Source organism: Haliotis rubra, unplaced genomic scaffold, assembly GCF_003918875.1.
Source record: "Haliotis rubra isolate DU_JTF1 unplaced genomic scaffold, ASM391887v1 Scf412, whole genome shotgun sequence".
Lineage (NCBI taxonomy): Eukaryota > Metazoa > Mollusca > Gastropoda > Lepetellida > Haliotidae > Haliotis > Haliotis rubra.
In genome coordinates this window covers 503,948-509,997 of record NW_025767094.1, presented here as the reverse complement: position 1 = coordinate 509,997, position 6,050 = coordinate 503,948, and the positions used below count along the sequence as shown (strand labels likewise).

Genomic DNA, 6,050 nt, shown 5'->3' with positions numbered 1-6,050 from the left:
TCGACTGGAACATTGTTCCCAGGTTTGGTTGGTTCGTTGTTGTTTAACGCCGCACTCAGCAATATCCCAGCTATATAGCAAGGGTAGGTTAGAACGCCTGTATTAAATAAACTGGGTTTTCGAATAATACAGAGTCTTGTAACTACTTTAGGTCAATGACTCGAACGTGTTTTTTTCACACAAACATACTCTGCCAAGGTATCGCATGGTGACAATCACTGGATTGTCTGGTCCAGACTCGATTAAGTCTGTATAAGCATGACCTTATCAATATGTTCAAGAACACATCAGTGTCAGATTGACCAGTGATTCCAATATACTTCACAGCATCAATAATGTAAGGCAGTTTCCGATGTGTTTCTCAAATACTTCATCCACAGCTTGCGATGGCAAATGTGGTAAGAACTGTATATCAGTCTGTGGACACAATGTGGCAGATACATTATTCTGTACATTTACAGTCATGTACATGTTAGTTTTAAGTGATTTAACAATTCTATGAACATTTGTATATTAACAATTACTTTGCGTTGCAGGAATATCATTTCTTACTTGTATTAATGAATGATCTCTCTTTGTTTCTATCAACAGGTCTGGTCATTTTGATACTCACTATATTCATCTTAACAAATGTATATGAATAGCCAGTGTCGTTTCAGTTTAATTAAGGGAGGGTCCCCGCATTATTATGTGCCCTCATTTGATCCAATCTGATTTGATCATTCACACTCCTGTCCTCTTTTTCCGAATTTTAATTTGCACTTCACTGTCACTGTTTGCACCAGCAGGACGTTCATCCTGTGTTGGGATCAATTCATCTAATCATATCTCGCACGTCAGTGTCATCTTTTATTAGTCAATCAGTGTGTATACTTTCAAATGCTATATTTTTAATGTTTATGTGTAAATATAAACTGTAATTTGCGTGTACGTGTACAGGTTAGATTCAACAAGTCACTTAATCTAAATGATAACCCAATAAGAATTTTAGTGTACAATATTTGATACGAAAGTAAACAAATAAGTTATATAATTCATTAAAGTGTTTTCATTTTCCTATGAGTGAATGGTTGCATATTTGGACGTTTGATTGACTGATTTTATAAAGAAGAGAAAAGATTGTGTGTATGTGAATGTAAGTATGAATGTGACATTAGCTTGAACTGGTTTTATTATGTCCAAGGTTTTGAAATGATAGAAGATAGCTATGTAGTTTGAGTTATCGTAACTTTAACGTTGAATATTGTTTACACAGATTACTGGTACGCTTGACTAGCTTAGCGGCGCTGTATTGCTACACCCTTGTGCCATACGCCGTGTAGGTATTACTTTGTCCTTGTTGTTAATGTTTATGTATACTGAAAGGCAAAATAATGATCGTAATGTTGTAAATGACATTTAAGTATCATTGGAGTATTTGAACCTATTGGTTTTAAACATACATCGGAAGTCAAGTTTGAGGAAAACATGAATCGTGGTCGTGTAGCCTGTTTTGCCCAATAAAGAATTGTTTGAGATTGAGGTTAGAAATGTTTTTGTTTGTGGAAAGGGAACAGTTCGCACAAACACAACATTGAAATCGAGATGCACGTGCATCCTGCGTGCATTCAGGCATAAATTGCCGGCTTGAATGGCAATCGTTCACTTGTTTTCTGAATGCAGCAGCTATGGATAGGTTACCGAGAGATCAACGACCACAATCCATTGGACGTCTAGACGCTGGTGAACGTGCTGGAGACATTGCTAATGGCTTCCAATTGCAGCGTACGAACGATAGAACGTCTTAGACAGCGATACAACGTAGAGGTCGCCCCGTGTAACCAACGTCGCCTCTCGTTAACCTAGCCGTTGGTGGTCCACTGCAGGTGAGAAGTGAACATCAGGGGTTTGTTGGAAAGGGGATAGGCTCGCAGTGAGCCTGGTTGATGGTGTATTAACAGTAATGTACGTGTAAAGTGTAAATGAGTGCGGGCCACTGTCGTTGAGACGTGATCATGAAGGATAGGTAGGAGGGGTATGATGAGATGGGGCTGGGAATGGGTGTAGGTGTGAGGACAGATACATAATACTGCCGACAACTGAAGATGGTCGTGTTTGATGGTGGGTGAAAACGTGTCTCCGGAAATGAAATCTGTCTAAATACAATCGGTAATGGTGGGATACGTACCTGGACGAGGTTGTCGAGTTAGTGGTACGCAAAAATGGAAATGTCCACTCAAATGTAAGATGTTTGAATTCAGTCAGGACCGTGACAAGATACCTGACTTGTTTTTGTCAGCGCTGGAGTGGGGCGGACAGGGACGTTCATCGCTCTGGACTATCTGATGGACCAGGCTGAGGCAGAGCACAGGGTCAACGTGTTCCAGTGTGTGTCTAGGATGAGGCAGGCCAGGATGAACATGGTCCAGACAGTGGTGAGTATGAACAGTGTCAACTACAAGCACAATCACACACAATATTCTTTGTAGCAGTGTAAATCATGGTTACTGTGCTGCATTCCTAGGACGCGCGTTCTTGAATGTTATGCCTGTGTTTCCCTCTGTTTTTCAGCATCAGTTCGAGTTCGTTCATATCGTGGTCCTTGAGGCCCTGGAGAGTAGAGGCACATTCTACACAATGACTGAATTCAACCGCATTTTCGGACGGGAGAGAAACTACAGCAAACAAGACACTACCTTGAAGAAGGAATTTAAAGTAACGCTAAACATTACGATAGTCTTATAAAACCACCTCAGATTAAAGCGAAGCAAGAAAAATTAAATAATTAATTCAGTTAAATTAAATTTAGGTTTGAAACAAACTATAACAATCCATTTCAACGTGCCAGTTTTATGAAAAATAAATAAGTATTCAGCTTTTGTTCCATTCATGTATTTCCTCCTTTAAGTCAATTCAAGTACAACGACCACAACAGACAGAAAAATCCATTTCTGATGCGATGCTTGAAGAGAATGTGTCCAAAAACAAGCACAACGCCATACTTCCAGGTGCTCCTTTACATGATATTCTTTTTGGTCCCTGTTGAGCAAACGTTTCCAATTTGTCACATAATAGGTAAGCGGTGACTGCTTTTTATAAACCCTACTTTCTTATGCCCCGTTTCATCATCTATATTTAAATAAATATATGTATGTATGTAAATGGTTTCAGGTAACAAGTCACGGCCGTATTTATCCACCCCAGCTGAAGGCTACAACAATTACATCAATGCTGTCACTCTACCAGTATGTCATTATTTAAGTTTGCTGTAGGTTCACTAACTATGTCCACATGTTTGTTGTTTAACGCGCACTTAGCAATATTCCAGTTGTACATGGCGACGCTATGTTAATGATTGAGTCTGGACCAGACAATCCAGAGACTGAGAACATGAGAATGGATTTACAAGTTAGGATAAGATGACATACATCAAGCAAGTCACTTATCGATCTCCCAGAACTCGCCTCCTGTATTCTAACCCGTTTTATCAAGCACACGAAAGATATTGGTTACGATAAAACGATGGTACGATAAACTCCTATGAAGAACTATATTACACATCATTCCCATATTGTTTTTGTTTTAAAGCTAATGTTATTTATTTCATTTGTCTGGAAAAACTATAGCCTCTCGAGAAACTATATTTTGGCGACTGGCCGGTGAGATGTAGACATTGATCTATGTATTTCCTCCCAGTCAGTGATGAGATCCTGCATGGTGAAGACGCCGTTTCCTAGTGGGTTTGTGTGCTGACGGTAATGTGCTTAACTCTGAAATCGTAGTGGTTTATACCCTGTACTGTACACATCCCCGTATTGCTGAGGGCGCCGTTAAACAATAGACCAAGAAAAAACAAAACATCCCTGACATTTCTCCATCTAGCGTAATATTTACCTGGTATTGTTCCCTTTTCAAACCTGTAATTTGTTTTCGCTTCTCCTCTATTTTCGCTTGTCACCTGATGAAGGAGCAAGCATACACTCCGGTACGTCGCGTTATTCACAGTAAAGAAGTTGAGATCCATATTTCTTGCTTTTCTCAATATGCATTCCACTTCTAAACGCCCTTCAAACATTTGTCCGCCACTGGCTTCTGGCTGTATTACCTGTGACATCAATGTATTGTGTACTTCGAGAATTCTGTACAATAGCTCAGGTATAACATGTTCCCTAGCCTCATGCGTTGTCGCGTGTGTTTTTTCACATCTAGAAGACAGCGATAATCGGCATCTGTATCAATAATATTGACTACACTGCTGCCAAGCATGAAGGGATGACGATTGGATCATTATCAACTCGTTCTGTTGCCAGTCAACTGAGTCCGACACTTTTATGGTGATAATGACTTACAACATGACGTCCACGAGTTACCGCCCTTACTTAAGGTCATTACTTTGTTGTATCTCATATCTCAACAGATCAGTGTCGGAGAGGACTGAACGACTGATACACACTGCAGCACTAATACTCACAAAGTTGAGCACTTGTGTGTCTGTAACTTCACTGTTTGACCCATTTTACTTCCCTGAAGGGCCCCCTTTATCTATCACTATAGCAACCCCTTTCCTGTAGGACTCCGTAGCTTCCTAAGACAGCAATATTGTCGTAACTGGCGATTGGGTGTTAGTAAACCCTACCACAGTTACCTATTAATTATGGTCGTTCCACATTGTCGGGGAGATGGTAGCTCTGGCGCTCCACTCGCTTGGTCCGTTGCAGGACGCTAAGTCAAGGAGTGAGGGTTCTGACGACCGTGACTCCTAATTAACCACATAACAGTCATGTACTGGCACACATACATTCAAAGAGAAACGCAACAACAAGTTTATACTCACATAGTTTTTACTCAGTCTCAGTCCATCTCTACAACTTCAACATCAGACAAGGCAGGTTCGTACCACACGAGGCAACTGAGTGGCGTGGACTGGCTTCCGTCACTACAAAAGCGCGCACCACTCGCTCAGTGCCCAACCTATCTTTTTATATGGTTCGAGCCTGGCCTGATCTTGATCACATGTTTCAACTAATCATTTTGATTCGGTTAGCCTGTATCCGACCTTGCACTCATGAATATTACGATTGGAAAAGTACCGTTAACAATCATTCGGTTACTCATCCCTTTATTGTTTGTTTCAATATAAGATTAATCTGTTATGTCTTTCACAACAAATGTGTTCTGTCTCTCTTTCCATAGCCTACGGCTAAACGCCATTGTATGGAAACTTTCCGTCTCCATACCATGCCTAACCGTTATGACTCATGAACAAACTGCAAATCTAAATACGAATCTGATATAATTCTCTCATGGTTTTGGGGATGAATTTTTACCTTATAACATCCTCCGCCTGTGGACAAGAGCTGCCCACAGCTCGGATACATTAAACATGAGCACAGGTCAGATATGTTAAAGTTAAACACATTGAACACCATCGAAGCAAAACAGGATCGGTAATTTCTGAGAGGAAATGATAACCCATTTCAAACTTTCGAAATATTCGGAAAAACTCGAGGATACTGACTTTAAAAAAAACGAGCATGCCAAGGAATAAGAGAATGATCCTATGTTACTTCGGGTAACCACAAAGCATATACATCATATATTATGAGATGAAAACACAACAATGAATTAAAATCAATATTAAATGTGAAAATGTCTCCAATATTGCCAAAAATGGCACCACCATTCACAAAAGTTCATAAGTCTCTGGTCCCATCGAATCAACTGGCACACGTCTACTGGAAAAGTCATGTTCTGAATGTCACTTGATGTACACTGAACGCTGTTTACTCTGTGCGAGGCCACAACAAAATTAATGTCTGAACACAGGGCCATGTATCACACAGCAAAGTTATTGTCGTGGTCATCAAAGTGAGGAGACGAAATGTTCTGCACACTGCGAGAGGAGCTCTGTATTTTCACTGATGATGTACCCTGTTGCTTTCTACAACTTGGAGGGGGACATCGTAGAGGTCTTGCAGTGTCTATCGTCAATACTGCGCCTTCATGGGCGGTGTTCAGCGTCGCAACCCTTGCGATAGCGTTCGCCGGTAACAGCAAGTGTGGAGCCAGAT

The 6,050-nt window shown here is 40.6% G+C and overlaps 1 long non-coding RNA gene across 1 annotated transcript; it reads left to right on the top strand.

The window, feature by feature from the left end:
- The first annotated feature begins 1,806 nt into the window (after positions 1 to 1,806).
- Positions 1,807 to 2,729, top strand: LOC124288110. Its single transcript, XR_006901386.1, has 3 exons — positions 1,807 to 1,865; positions 2,279 to 2,414; positions 2,551 to 2,729. It is a non-coding gene; the product is annotated as an uncharacterized LOC124288110 (long non-coding RNA).
- The last annotated feature ends 3,321 nt before the right edge of the window (positions 2,730 to 6,050 follow it).